Genomic DNA, 15826 nt, shown 5'->3' on the forward strand with positions numbered 1-15826 from the left:
CAGAAAACGTTCAGGCCCCTGGAGAGCTCAAGGAACCCTAGCTTACAAAGTGTGTCTGGAGAAGATTCTTTTCCCAGCAACTTGCCACACTTTAAAACTGTGTAAGGTTCTCTCTCCTCACCTCTTCCCCCTCCCCCAAACGACTCCTTATGCTCCTCATCCTTATTAATCATTATGCTCTTTTCCCTCCTCTTCCAGTGCGAAGACAGAAAAAGATTGGCCACTAGGACCCAGAAAAAGAACCCTCGGTAGCCGCATCCCAGCAAGGTTAGGCCAGATCTAATCCCCATCCACATTGACATTGGTGCCTGTCTCTTGTGGTGACAGGTACCAACTTAGTAGCTGCAGGCAGCCTGCCTACCCACCTGCTCAGTCAGTCTCAGACAGTGACATCAGCAGGGATTGGTTGCAGTTGATGTAGTTATTTTGGTTTTTGGTAATTGTGGTGTCATGAGTAGACTCCTAAGATATCTGAGAAAGTCTTATGAGATCATTCAGGCCATTCCTCTGCAAAGGCAGGGTAGAGTCCTTTGGCAGAGGGTATACGAGTACTAAATTGATATCAGAGCAACACTAAAGGTAAGGCCATGAAAGCAATCGATTCTAAACCTCTATCCCTTACAGGATGAAATATATATATATTGATATCAAGGTTGACAATCCAAGTGGCTACATACATACATATGTGGATGCCCTGGGCAGGAAAAGGGAACTCCTACACCATGAAGGTCGCAGTTACATGTGACTTATACTGGCTTCTGTTTGAAAATTGACACAAGGAGCTTCAAGTTTAAGATGGACAGATGTGGACAGATCCTGTCTGCTTCTGCACAGGTGCCAAAGTGGGGAGGGGAAGAGTGGTGGTGTATGTGCAGGGGGCAACAAGAAGAAGCCTGGTGCTTGTGCTCCTTGTTTGCAAGTTGTAGGGGAGCAATAATTTTGGCCAGATAGGCAATACACCTCAAAGAGAGTTTGGCTCATTGAGGTGGATAATCAGGTTGATATTCACCTCTGGCACCTCCAAAAAGATTTAAGAGCCATTCCTAAGTCTATTCTCTGCAATTTCCCAGGCAAAATGCTTCTAGCAGCTGCTGCTTCAGTGTTGCACCTCTCCACACATTCCCAACCCACAGCATAGCTCAGACTTTAAAAGCCACAAAAGAGGCCAACTGTTTAGTGAAAGGATTGCATGCTTGCATGGACTTGAACACAGAATAGATTAATTAATCAATGTTTGCAAAGCCTTTGAAACTGAAAAGTGCTGTAGGAGTTACCGATTGTTATTACTGAACACTTCCCAGTTAGCACTGAAGTTACAATGCCTTTCCCCATACATGTTCCCAAGAACTAGATGGGAAACATGAGGCTGCAGTTGCTGACAATCACAATCATCAAAGGATATGTGAGGGCAGAAAGTGTCCTATAGCTGTCCTTACAAGGAAAGACTTATCTTGAAGTCAAGTTGGCAACTGTCTTATCCTCCAAGGTCTGTAGACAGCTGCTTCCTCATGTATTTGTAACATGTTGTTTTTTTCAGCTAACATAGTTAGTTGCCAGTTGCCAGAAAGTGATGTGTCCCTATGTGGGGGAACACAACAGTTCACTTATCTACTGGTACTTTCAGCAGTTAGCACTGTCCATCAAGCATTTTTGCCTTCTCAAGGGGGTCAGGACCCAAATGGCATCCCATGTTGTTTCAATTCTGCTTTCTCTGAGAATGACTTTGCTTCACCTCAATATATGTTCCATTCTATGCATCCGAAGAAGTGGGCTGTAGCCCACGAAAGCTTATGCTCAAATAAATTTGTTAGTCTCTAAGGTGCCACGAGTACTCCTGTTCTTTTTGCTTCCTTAGGTAAACTTATTACACTAGCAAAATCTAGGCTAGGGTCTTGCAACACACCAAACATCTTCATTTTCTTTAACAGTCATTACTAGTGTGAAAAGAAACTTCATTTCCCACAGTTTACAAAAGGTGTTAGGTTTCCATAAATCTGCCTTATCTTCACAACAGAAGCAAGTCCTCTTAAAAGTGGGGTGTTTTTCTGATGATCAGTATACTGGGTTTTGCATTTGTTCTTCTCCCTATATTTCATACAGAAAATCCTGCGCTGCAATAGTCATACATCCTTTTCCCTGGAAAAAAGACTGGAAATGTTCAGATCTGGTGTTTTAGGTTGGCTCAACCTAAAAAAAGCCAGCTGTAAAATTAAGAACTGAATCCAAGTTTAGATTCCAAATGCCACAAATTTGGTAGGGTGTTTGGATCTGGGTTTTTGTTTTGGGTTCACTGCTAATACCCAGTTTCTGTAACTTGATAGTATATGTTTATTGGGGAAGGCAGTTGGCAGGCACAATCATATGTGAAAACTTTAGAAAAACATTTGATTGATATAGCTGATGCATATCAATAATTATTTTCAAATTTACAGAGAAGTCATCAGCATCTTTCTTTGCATTTCTGTGAACTGTGTATGAACTTGAGATGGGGGAACTTGTACAATTACTATATAAAACACACACACACACACGCACACACACACACGAATCCCGGTTGCTGCCAATGACTTTCAAATGCCTGCTAAAAACAAAATTCCAAATGCTAAGATTTTGTGTGTGAATGTGTGTGTTAATGGCAAGAGGTGTTCTTTTCCTGACGACTCGGTCCTGCAGAACATCTGCCGTACATGGAAACAACACCAAAATAACACTTGCTTGAATAGTTTTCTTTGGAGATTTCAGACTCTTCTCTCTATAAGATGCTATTAATTAGGCACTGAACTCTTTTGCATGAAGAAAATATAAAGCTTTTCATAGATACATTGCTCTTTACTCTGAACACTGAGGAGGACTGTTTATTCTTGCTGCACAGTCTTTGGTCTCATGAACTGTAATTGCTTACAGCTTTACCTCTGTGCTTACTGATAATGCATTGCTTGACCAATTAGTGAAATCAGCTCATTCTTCACTCTAAGAGACTTTTAGATAGGATCTTAGATGTGTCTTTGAAGATTTTGAGATGTTTGTTAAGAACGAGGATCATGTTTAACAGCCTTTTTAACTCTCTGTATGATGGCATAATCAGAGCTTTTAAATAATATTGATTGTTAAGTGTTTGCTGTGCACAATGAATCAGGAGATCATTAATATCAATTATGATTAACAATGATTAGTGATGTATGAAGTGATTATTTACTAGTGCATGTATGTCTAAATACATTAACAAGGTTATTAATAATACTTTGCACTTATATGCACTTTTTCATTTAAGTACTTTTATTTCCAGTTTCACAGATAGGAAAACTGATGCACAGACAGGTTAAGTAACTTACCCAAGGTCGCAGCAGAGATTGGCCACCACATCAAAGAGTTCTTGTTTTACTCTGCCTGGCATGGTGATGTTGTGGGTTGTTCATGCCTGGATTGCATTAATACAATATGTGATACTGATGAATTATGCAGGGAGAAAGTTCATATTTCTTCATGGCACATGTTTTCAATCCTTAAAACTACAGAGCTGTAGAAACCTAAGTAAATGATCATGGGGAAAGAATGCACACCGAAAACAAGCTAAGAAACTAACTTTGCAACAAGCATTTTACTTGCTTGGTGTATGGCTTTTTAGAGAAAAAGTTTAAGGCATTAGGCAAAAGGTCTAACGGAACAGTAGATTTGTGGGTAAAACAGTGGATTGGGACTCTATATATCCGTCACAGACTTCCTGTGTATGACTTTGGGCAAGTCATTTAACCTGTCTGTATCTCAGTGCCCAGTCTTCTGTTTGTATGTTGTATCCTTTTCTTCCATCCTGTATCTGTCTTGTCTATTTAGAATGCAAACAATTCAGGACAGTGAGTATCTCTTACTTTGTGCGTATCAGCACTTAGCCCAATGGGGCTCTGACATAGGAATAATAGTAAAAGCTACAGAGTGGTAAGACAGACTCCCCAGTAGTGGTGGTGGACTCCATGGCCAAGTCTACACTACGGGATTACATCAGCACAGCTGCACCGATGCAGCTGTGCCACTGTAACACATCTGGTGAAGACGCACTATGCATTTCCTATCGACATAGTGCCAGTGTGGATAGCGCTTCAGTTGATGTAACTTGCATTTTGCAGGTGGGTGTCTCTTTCACACCCCTGAGCAATGTAAGTTACATCGACTTAAGCGGTAGTGTAGACCAGCCCCATGTCTCACAAGGTAAGAACAGGTTAGGTAAGAGAAGTATATGGGAATAATGAACAATTGGGAGTAAGCTTGCAAACTGCGTGGAAGACTCCATTGATATTTTGTGATTTTACTAACATAATACAAAACCAAATTCTGTTCTCAAATACCAAAAGTCAACAGGCGTTTCTCATGCATATTTGAGGACAGAATTTCATCATTCAGGGGGGTCTCATCAAATAAACACAATCAATTTAGTGTCTCTCAAAATCACAAAGGTATTAGTAAACTTCTAAATCTAACCTATGCTGAGACATTAAGAACATAAGAATGGCCATACTGGATCAGACCAAAGTAGGGTGACCAGACAGCAAATGTGAAAAATCGGGATGGGGGTGGGGGGTAATAGGAGCCTATGTAAGAAAAAGACCCAAAAATCGGGACTGTCCCTATAAAATCGGGACATCTGGTCACCCTAGACCAAAGGTCCATCTTGCCCAGTATTCTGTATTCCCACCGTGGCCAATACTAGATGCTTTGGAGGGAATGAACAGAACAGGTAATCAAGTGACCTTCTAGAACAGTGGTTTTCAACCTGTGGTCTGTGGACCCCTGGGAGTCTGCAGACTGAGATTTCCAAAGGGATCCACACCTCCATTCAAGTTTTTCAGGAGTCTGCAAATGAAAAGAGGTTGAAAACCACTGTTCTACAGCAATGTTTCAGCCCTCACAGTAGGTAACAGGTATATGCCACTTTAAGAAAGTGCCTGCCTACCAGTAATAAAATAGTATGTATGTTACTATAAGCATTTCTGCAGTAGAATGAGGATTGAATAAACCATTTGGCTTAGTTTCAGTCATGATACTTTTTCTGCTAAACAGGACTGAAACCTGCTGGTCTTCTAGACAGAGTGTAGTCAAGAGCTGGGATAATGTGGGTGTCAGTGAGAGTGAAACAGCTTTAAGATGTAGACTGGTGTGACTAGTACAGGAATCCAAAAAAGCATTTTTTTTTTAAAAAGAAAGGGGGACATTTTTGTACCAGATTTGGATCGCACTCATTCTGGTTGTAAAATTTAAAACCAGAGTCAAAGTTAATAGAGTTGCTCTGGATTTCTACTGCTATAAGTGAGATCAGAATCTGGCCCTTTGTTTTTAAACATTGCACCTAGGACTCAATTTATTTTGGTAGTTGTGTAACATTTATAGTAGATATTTATTTGTTTTGCTTAATTCCACAACGGGCATCACAAGAAAATACAAGATTATTTTATTATCTTTAAACTGTCTAAAGCTGCAAAGAATTTGCATAATTCTCTTGACCATTCTTTTTTCAGAAACTGAACCTGGTACTGTCTAAAGGGAAAAATTCACTGCCCAGATCCCATGGGTCTTGTGTGGAGAAGCAGATGGAATGTAGGGAATGGCATAAAAAAATCAAAAGAAATAAAGCCCCCCCCCAAACTGGTGTAGACCCCTTAAAGTAAAACTTATTTAAAGACAAAAATTTAAAAGATCTGTTTTTCTTTGTGTATGTTGTTTTCGTCTCCCAACCCCCATACAGTTAATTTCTGTAAGGAGCATATATAGAACAAATGAGAAGGCAAAGAGGAACTAACAAGGGAGAGAGCTCACATACACACTTAATATCTGAACCTGCCACTGTATTGATCAAAACCAAAACCCAAAATGAGGGACTCTACATAAATTATACAGACAGCTTTTTATTATGGAGGATTTGGCTTCTAAAAAGTAACACTTTCTCTGGACTCACTTTCATGATTCAGCATCTCTCTGATGGAATGAATTTGCAATAAGGCAAGGTAGTAAATATGGATTGGCTGGACCTTTGCTAAAAACTTTTGAGGTTAAAAAACATGCAGAAACCCTTAATGCTGTGTGAAAGGTATTCTTGAAGCAATTTTACCAGTACAGCAGAACCCTGAGATTTCAGGAGCATTCTCTCCACATGGAATTTCCAGCACCAAAGAAATCTAGCTGTGTTTGGATAAACTTTTGCTCTTCTGTGTGCTTATTAAAACTAGGGTAATTCTCTGCTCACTCTAATACCAGGTGTTGGTCTTTGACAGATGATATGGTTTTTTGGGGGTAGGGAATTTAATTAGTTCAGGGCCTGGTTCTCTCTGGAGTAGAAGGGGTGAGGCACAAGATACAATTCTTGTTTAGTCCCATTTCCCCTCCCCGCCCTGTACAAGGCTAAATACTAGACCAGCATAACAAGTGAGCACAGGACTGCAGTGCAATTAGGCCAGTGGACACTAGTGAGGACTGTGATTTTACTGGCCATTCGCTCAGGTGATTGCAGTTACTGGGTGCATATTAGTACAGGCTTCATTGGACTCTTAATTATCCTCCCACCTGCTACACTGACTGCTTGGCTTCTTCCACAGACCCCTATCCCACTTGTGGGGTGTGTGTGTGTGTTCAGAAAAGTTCTTACCCCAAAGCATCCCTGGGGATCAGGGGAGATACATGGGGTGAGGGAGAAAGAGGGGTGATGGAGGGGGAAGTAGACACCAAGTGGGGTAGGAAAACAGGGTGTAATGGGTGTGGGGGAGCAGAGTGGAACTAGGATGTAATGGGGGGATGGGAGTGGAAGCAGAGCGGGGGGGGAGGCTAAGGGAAGAGAGGGATAATGGGGTAATGAATGAGGGAGGAAAAGCCGGGGACAATGAGGGGGAAACAGAGGGTCCTAATTCTACAGCCCCGCCCACGCCCTCTCCCCGCTGCTGCAGGCGGGCCGGGCGCTAGGCTCGGGGGCCGGGGCGGGAGGGGGGATGTGGCCTCAGCACCCCGGGCGGGGAGGCGCCGCCAGGGCAGCGCTTGGAGGAGGCGCCTTGCAACAGATGGGTAAAGCCGGTTTCTCACTGAGTCCCGCATTGGCCGGCAGCGGCCGAGCGAGGCGCGTGGGAGCCCCTCGCAGGGAGGGAGAAAGGCGCGGCAGCTGTGTGGTCCTGCAGGCAGGCGGCGGAGCGGACCACCCCCAAGCCCTGCTCGGGGCGGTGAGGCGGCTGCCTGCCCCCAAGGTCCAGGGGAAGCTGGAGGTCGCTGTTCGCTCCCCCTGCTGCTGCGGTGTCCCTGAGCTGCTCGGGGCCATCTCTGGCCGGCTCTCCTCCCCCCGGTGCCGTAAGTAACCTCTCCTCCTGCGGCATTGGGGCTGCAGGGGTGGGCACGGGGGAGCGGGGTGAAGAAGTTGACGGTCTTTCAGCGTCTGCGGACGGGGGAGCCGGGTCTTACACTGCTGCATTTGCCTTCTCCGTGCACTTGAGGCAGAAGAGTCAGGGCTGCTTATTCCTGTGTCTAGCGCTTAGCTTCTTCTGCCGGTGTGACCTGTAAAAAGTGGGGAGCGGCAGAGCCCAGTCAGGACCCAAACCAGTGCAGTTCCTCAGGCTGCAAGACGGTCCCCATCAAAAGGATGCTGCCCTCTGATTATAAAGTATCCGTGCCTGTTTGTAAGTAATTATTCACAGTTCTCCTTCTCCAGCGTGCTTACCAGAAAGGGAGGGAGGTTTCTCAGATGGGGAAACCGAGATGCAGTGAAGGGACTCACCCAAGGTCACACAGCAACCCCGGGGGTTGAGCTGGCTTAGGTGCTCAGGTAGGGTAATGGGGGCTGTATTGAAAACTTTGATCCCCAGTTCTGTGCTCTAACTGTTAAACCACACGGTGAGATGACTGCTGGGAGAATACATTTTTGTGAAGTAGTTTTCTGAAGCACTGTGTATAGGCATGACACCGTGGACAGAGTGCAATAGCAGTTCTGTGGCTCCTCTCCTCCAGGTTTGCTCTTTTTACTATCTGGTGGTAAATATTAGGCTTCATAAACAAGAACACAAGCCATTGAAGAAAGAACCAATGGTTTTTCTTTCTTACTCACTATCACCAGGCATTTTAGTGTGTCTTACGCTGAATGTTTCCCTCCAAACATTTTAAAATAACCTAGAATTTAATACAACCAGGAATTAAAAGGCCATTACATATGACAATAGTTTCTGTTGTTCATAGCTCTCTGACCATATGCACAGTAATTCAGACAAGCCTAAACTACAATTCCCTAATAAGCTTGAATTTAGCTATTTTATGTCCTCAAGCTGCCAAGTTCTGACATCCTCAGTTAGCATTTACTCTTGGTATGTAACCTCATTCTTGGCTTCAGTTTGGTCCTTTGTCATATGAAAGCAAAGCTGAGCCCTACTGACGCTTGGAAGAGTGATGTCTCCTTTTATTGAAACTTGCTCTCATGGCCGCCACTCAAGCCAATCTATGATGTCCAGGCCAAAGTTACCTGCCAGAGCCCAAGTTAAAGATGCTATGGCTCACTTGATGATGCTGGATGCTTCAGAGAGAGGAGGAAAAAATGCAGAAGACAACTGCAGAGGCTTTTAACATGAGGGAGAAAATATTCCTTTCAGATCTTCAAAAGCAATGATGCGACACACTGGAGCATGAGATTCACTTGCTTTTTCAGCAATCTTAGCTTGCATAATGGCAAGTACTGCAAATCTCATTCTTGTCCTTAACAGAATCCAGCCATTGCCCTTTATTCCCTGGTGTGGGGTAAAAAGCATCTAATAAGATTTCATTATTTTGTATATCTCAAAGTTTCTTCTGACTCTGCCCTTATTCAAGCTAAATAATCCCAATCTACACTATATAAGACCCTCCCCTCTCCCTCCAACACACACACACACACACACACACACACACACACACACGCTATACTTCTAATTCTATTGGGATCCAGAAAGGTATGTTTGCTTTGATTGTACAAATCAGTATCCACCCAAGTATGAGACAGCACCAAGCTCAGGCCCTACCTTTGAGAAGCAACTTCTACATCCTTCTCCTTGCAAACTCTAGATAGGTTAGAACTAGCCAGTGCTAGATATAAGCAGACTAAGCAATTGCTTAGGGCCCTGAGCAACTCAAGGGGGGCCCCTGTTTATTTTTTAGTATGTATTGTGTTGGGAGCTTCCTCTCCCGCCCCCAAATATTCCTGTTTAGGGCACCCAAGGGCTAGCACTGCCTCTGGGTTAGAAAAATGTTGGCTCTCCCTGTCTACAGAAATAACCAATCTGCTTCATCAATCGGAACATTACAGTGGACCAGAGAGAGACTGCCATATTTTATGTAAACTTCCTGCATCCAACCCCAGTGACTTCATCTCCAGCAGCTGACACACAGGGATACTAAATGTGAAAGAAATCAGCAATCCTTTTGCAGTGAGAGAGGAAGAAACAACTGAAGGAAAACCCGAGAATATAATAATCTAATTTGCAAAAGTAACTGATCTACATATTTGGCTGGATGATTAAAATGATCTTTCTCCTATTTCAAATGAGAAGAGAGAGTGGAATACAGCAAAATAATTTCATATATACTGAATGATATATATTCTGGAAGACTGAAATTAATTATGCTCAGAATGAAGAGAATGTTTAATTTCTGTAAAAAATATAGTAGAGATTCACAGGCTAATAATCCATACTTCTTACTGGCCTTTCCCTTTATCTATTAGTAATTATTTGCCTCTCACAGTAGATAGGTACAAGATGGCTTGTGCAACGAACCTTACTTTTATAATATAGAATATCTTTTCATCGAATTTTGAGGAATTCTTTTAATGTATATTCTCCTTTTGTCAAAATTTCTTGAAATAATTCACACACCCCTTCACCCAGCACTAGGTGTTCTCAGGTACTTCACCTCTACATCTAGTGGGTAAAATCTGGCTCTAGAGGGTTGCATACTGTTCTCTAATCACTGCCTAACTACTATTTGCACCTTATGGTTGCCATGTGTAACCTCAGTGTTGCAAGAACAAAAGCTATTTCTGTTTTTTCATTTCTCAACTTTGCTTCCCAAAACTCCTCGGGAAGCAGTTGCTTGCACGCAAAAAGCAATGCCAGAGCCAGTATACACAAAGCAAAGAAGTCACCACCATCACCTCATCAGCTTATGTTCCTGGTACAGACAAGAATAGCTCAGTGGTTTGAGCATTGGCCTGCAAAACCCAAGGTTGTGAGTTCAATCCTTGAGGGGGCCACTTTGGGGATCTGGGGCAAAATCAGTACTTGGTCCTGCTAGTGAAGGCAGGGGACTGGACTCGATGACCTTTCAAGGTCCCTTCTAGTTCTAGGAGATGGGATATCTCCATTAATAATAATAATAAAAGAATAGGCAATACAGAATGGCATGCTCATTTAACAGGGCATTAAGTCACTTACAGAACTGAGGGAGAAGAGGAAATTTTGATCAAGTGTGCCGGGGAAACACATGATCACAGTGCTCCCTGTGACTTTTAATGACTTCTAAATTCTCATCTGCAGTATCTTTAATTGTAGAGATAGTCAGGAACTTTTTGAAATATGTTCATAGAAATATGCAGTTTCATCAACCCCAAAACATTTTGCAAAGAGATATCAATTTCAATGAAGGTTTTGTCAGGACAGTTTCTCAGGCCCAGTGTGGACTTTTGAGGGGGCGAGAGAGACTGACCTATTTGATCTGAAAACAGACATTTTGACACTTTAGTTTCCCAAAAATCTTCTAAAGGTTTTAGGTTTGTTTCAGCATGGAATGAAAATGAATTTCGAAACCGTGAAAGTTGTAGTGAAAAGGATTTGTCCTCCTGCCAGCTCTACTTAACAGATTTGAAATAGCTCTTGTTTTTAAAGTATAGCAGTTTCCAACGTTTGGTGATTTATTTATTTATTTTTGGCCTGCTAGTGTGCAAAAATAGTGTATAGAGGGGACCTGCAGAGATGAGGCAGCTTTGATTAGAAAGAGCATTGAAGATAACTGTCAACTAATAGTTAGTCTTTGTATGGGGGGAGAAGATGTAATTTGAGGAGATTTATTTTATAATCTGAATTGTTTAAATAAAATGTTATCACTGGAAATTAACTTCAGACTTGTATTATTGTTAGTTTCAAAACTTTTCTGCAAAGACTGATACTAAAGTTATGTAAGTCCTGAACAATGATTGAGAAAAGAATTGTTGTATTCACTTTTGAATAAGCAAGAAGGTGTTTGCTCCTATCATAGTTTGGTAAAACAGAGATTTTATTACAATTTCTTGTGAGGAATCATGCTTAACTTCCAGTGCTCACATAGGCACATGAAAAATCTGTGCACATTTTGAGTGGTCCCAACTGAATATCTGTTTGGGATCCTGATCTGTGCACACTGATGCCTACATTTGTGTGTATCCTGCCATAGCTATTTGGAGTTTTGGAAACACAATCTTATTACAAGATCACAAAATAGACCTGTGTGAGTGGCACTGAAATTCTTCCCTAGGTGTCAATTGAACAGTTTAACAACTCATAACCCCGAATAAACCTTTTATGTACTTAACCAACCAAAATCCCACCAAATATCTGGTCCAGATAAAAGTTACTTTTAATCTGCTAAGCCCCAGTGAACAGGGTTTTCTGTAATGATAAATATTGATGAGCTTGCCCCTGACCAGTCTGGAACAGCTGCCTTCTCTTGGGGTTGGTTCTGATGTGAATTTGGTTTTGGTGCCTAGCAGGCATATGTGTGAGGGGAGAATAATAAATAACAGTACTACAAAAGATCTAACTACGGACCCTGCTTGTAGGGAACATAGATATAGAGAGAACTCTGTTTAAAGCAGGTTGAAAATTATGATGCTATTATTACTCTATTATATATATTTATATTTTTGTACAGCTCCCAAAAGTGTGCATGGTGCCATTGTAGTACAGATAGACCATTCCTGCCCTGGCTTGATAGTCTAATTTTAGACATGAACTACCAATTGGAGAACGGAACGGTGTGTGGCAGGAGATAATAGTATATTGATGTCTTTAAACTGAAATTCCAGTTATAACCACAAAGACATTTTGTGGGAGATGCAAAGACTCCTCTAGAAACACTCTCTTGTTAGTAATGAGTTTGTTTAAATTTTGTTTCTATTGGGGGATGAGGGAAGGAATGGAAAGAGATGGATGCTCCTTGGCCAGCAATAGGGAGCAAGAATCTCAAAAGGGAGACCGAAGTGACACTACTGCACTCATCTCCCCAACCCACCTGCTGTGCTCCTTTGTAGGAACTTTGGACAGTTAAGGCTATATGGGTTTTAGAGTGGGGAGCAGCTAGTCTGAGTGACTCCCTTCCCTGGCCAACTGGGGGATTTCCAAGTGGGAATCCATTCAGCAGTTAATATCTATCTATTTCTAGATTAACTATCCTTAGCTTCTCACCCTCTCTGTAGGCATTCTAACCCCTCTCTTATGAGCCAATTTGCCATGGATTAAAGAAGGGTTAGTGAGAAGCAGAGTGGGGCATACAATCTGCCTGGACTCCCCGAGATCTGCTAGGTAGGGATGAGTTTTCCCTGGGAATTCTCTGGCTCATCACAGTGTAGGGTGACCAGATGTCCCAATTTTATAGGGACAGTCCCGATTTTTGGGTCTTTTTCTTATATAGGATCCTATTACCTTCCACCCCCGTCCCGATTTTTCACACTTGCTGTCTGATCACTCTATCACAGTGAGAGTGCCACAGCCTCCTACTCCCTTTGTATGGGCACAAACCACTCCTGAAGGGAATTCTATCAGGTTCTCCGCACAGCCACCTACGCAGAGTTCTCCCTGTATGTACGTATGCAGCTTTTTCCATAGGATGGTAGAATCGAGGCCAAAGTTAATATGCCAGTAAGATTTTTATACTCCAGCTTTATTATTGGCAATCCTCCCCAGCACAGTCCAGTGGGTGGGTGTGAATGGTGTAGGAGGGGTGGGTGTTGTCGCGGAAGTGCAGGTTGCCACTAGGAAAGATTGAAAGCTTCAAAACCAGGAAGCACAAGATGCACGGTTAGGGGTTGGGCATTAATGTGTTTAGTCCCAAAGGACCTAATTCACTGCTGACCTGTGGCCTCTTTGCACCATGTGGCGACTTCCCCCTTTTAGTTGCACAGGGCATTTGCGGGTGGAATGGGGCAGAAGAAGGTGGGGTGGATCTGAGGCAGGTGGAGGCATGATGGGGTGGAAATATGCTCCAGCAGTTATGTACTCCTACCATAGGCCATATGGGTCACCGAAGCTGGGCTGTAATTTTGAACAGTCTTAGGAGTTCTTCATCCAGTGAGGAAGGCTGCTCCTGCTCACAGCAGGGGAGGAGAAAGCCTGCCTCTCTCTCTCCTGTTGATTCTGGTCCAGAGACTCTAGTCTAGTGGAAGTGCTCAGGGGAGTGAGGGTGGTAGGATGAGTATCTTATTTTGCTAGAGCACTGAACTAAAAATCCTCTTTATCCCTTCCCTTGCATCCCGTTCCCCCCCCTCCACAAACTAAGTTAACATATTAATGTTGGTTCATCTCTACAACAAGGTGTGGATTTTTAATTGTGGTGCTGGAATATATTTAAAATAAGAGGACTCATAAATATAAATTGAGAGAAGGATTTTTTTAATAGATTTAAGTACAAGAGCCTCTGATCTGCATTTGAGGATAGTCATTTTGCAGGGGTGCATGAGGCTTGGGATAGGACAGAATTTGCCTCACTAGTCTGAATATGTTTCTGTGTTGCTATATGCTGTCCAGTGTGATTAAATATTCCACTGTTTGTTGTCTCCTAGATGATACATCCACAAGCAGAGCTGTAGGTATCCCTAAACGATGATTAATTTCTTCATCATTTCAAAGTCCCCCCTTTCCCCCCTTAGCACATATTGAATTTAAATAAAATTACTCACTTATCTGCCTTGTAGATTTACTATTGTGTGCCTACCTCCTAACTGGTTAATAGGGACCATTCAAAAGTGGTTCTAGTACTGTGTGTGAAAATCCCATATCCTTGAAAGTGCAGCCATTGTCTGAAATATATCTTTTCCCCAAGATTCCATATGTGTATTAGGTATTTGTAACACCAGTGTCAAACTCAATTGTGAAGTAAAGATTTTTGGGTCAGTTTCTGGCCTCCATTTTGCACCTGCAACCCAATGATTCTGCAAGGGGGACACTGCCTGGAGCATGCAGTACAACTGAATGGCAAATTTGGCCGGTGGTAGCAAGTTCCTTTCTTTACTCTCAGTAATTGCATAGGTATTTCTGTCAATTGTTTGTGCAAACTTTTTTTTTCTTTTTCCCCATCTTGGATCAGTTACACTGGGCAAAGAGATGCATTCCACATTGATTCCCAGAATTGTCCTAAAATGATTCCCTTTGGATTTAATAATACAAAAACTAAAATTTGATATTAAGCTAACTAGTTTAACACCATTATACATTGTGATCTGCGTATTTGTTGACATGTATGAACTAAAAACTGTAGAAGTGGAAAATTTATTTTTTTCTTCAGCTTGTTTGTTTCTTTTGCCTAAAGTCTCTTAGGGACATGAAGATCTATATTTAATGCATAAGGAGTAGTCACTCTTCCTTTGGCGCAAATTGAGTGTTTCTCAAGATGCAAATGGTTTCTAGATTGTTGTTCTTTCATTAGGCTGGGATTTGAAAACAAACTACTGCAGACCTCCAGATCTAACTGTGCCAGGTGCATGGTATGTGCCTTAAGGTTATATTGGTGGGAAGACGGATTTGTTTCTAGAGACTTGTTAATGCAGGAAAGATAAAGCTCTGTTTCATATATGGGTGGACTGGGGTGGGTGACAAGAACAGACTAATACAAAACTAGATGGGATGTTTAGTTCCTTTGGCGTAGACTTCAATACTGGATGTCTGGAATGAAGTCAGTGGGATTCTTTCAACTTCAATGGGTGCTGGATCAAGCCCTGAATAACTGCCATTGCTCAGCAAAAGCTTTGGCACATGAAGACTTTCCTTTGTGATTTGTGGAAAAACTCTATTATGAAGTGTACATTTGGTCCTAAAATAGTGCAGAATTTAATCCAGAATGGCTTACATTCTTTTCAACACTATTGAGATTAACAGAATAGCACAAATTGTAAGTTAGGACAGAATCTGGCCCTTTAAATACAAATGTCATTATTCAGGTGGAGTCAGGGAAAGAGAGATTAATGTTACTAATTGTAACACTTCTTTAGTATCACCAACTTGTTTGTGTTATAAACAAATATATTGCAGGTATTTGTGTTAGTGATCAAGATGCTGTTCATATCCAGCTGTGAATGGTGGTTAGCTCCCATTGCTGCAAGAAAGGGATTTTCGTCTTTAATTTTGTGCAGCAGCTAGTTGCATGCATTTATAACTATACATTCAAACAGAATTTGGTGTGCATATCATTAACATTTTTTAAATAGTTGTGTTCATTTCTTTGGGCAGAATTAAAAAGAAATTTTATTTTTCCCAACTGTTTTGTTCAGTAAACAATAAAGCCTTTCACTCTGTCACAGCACTAGCAGCATTAGAATGAGGGACTTTTAACAAAGATTTGGTTCTACTACATCACTCTTTGTTTCAGGTGAGAAATAGTACAAGACTTCAGGGATTTGTGGAAAAATTACACAGTATTAATACCTAGAAAAGTTACACAGCTGGCAAGCTTGTTTCAGATGTAACTTATTGTTACATGGCAATTGCCATTTGAAGCATATCTCAAAATTTGGGTGGAAGTGTGAAAATACATAGCTGGCACTGGCGGTGACTTTGCAAAGTGTCTTTAGCCACATGTATCATCTGTACATCTGTGA

General features: G+C 41.9%; 1 protein-coding gene across 2 annotated transcripts in view; it reads left to right on the forward strand.

The window, feature by feature from the left end:
* The first annotated feature begins 7074 nt into the window (after positions 1-7074).
* The window catches only part of SULF2 (sulfatase 2), a 267917-nt gene continuing 259165 nt past the window's right edge, over positions 7075-15826 (forward strand). The window contains exon 1 of one of the 2 annotated variants that reach the window (XM_054045653.1): positions 7075-7317. The gene's annotated coding sequence lies outside the window, so the exon portion shown is untranslated. The remainder of the gene's footprint in view (positions 7318-15826) is intronic. The other variant, XM_054045651.1, reaches the window with a different exon arrangement.

Source organism: Malaclemys terrapin, chromosome 12 (genome assembly GCF_027887155.1).
Source record: "Malaclemys terrapin pileata isolate rMalTer1 chromosome 12, rMalTer1.hap1, whole genome shotgun sequence".
Lineage (NCBI taxonomy): Eukaryota > Metazoa > Chordata > Testudines > Emydidae > Malaclemys > Malaclemys terrapin.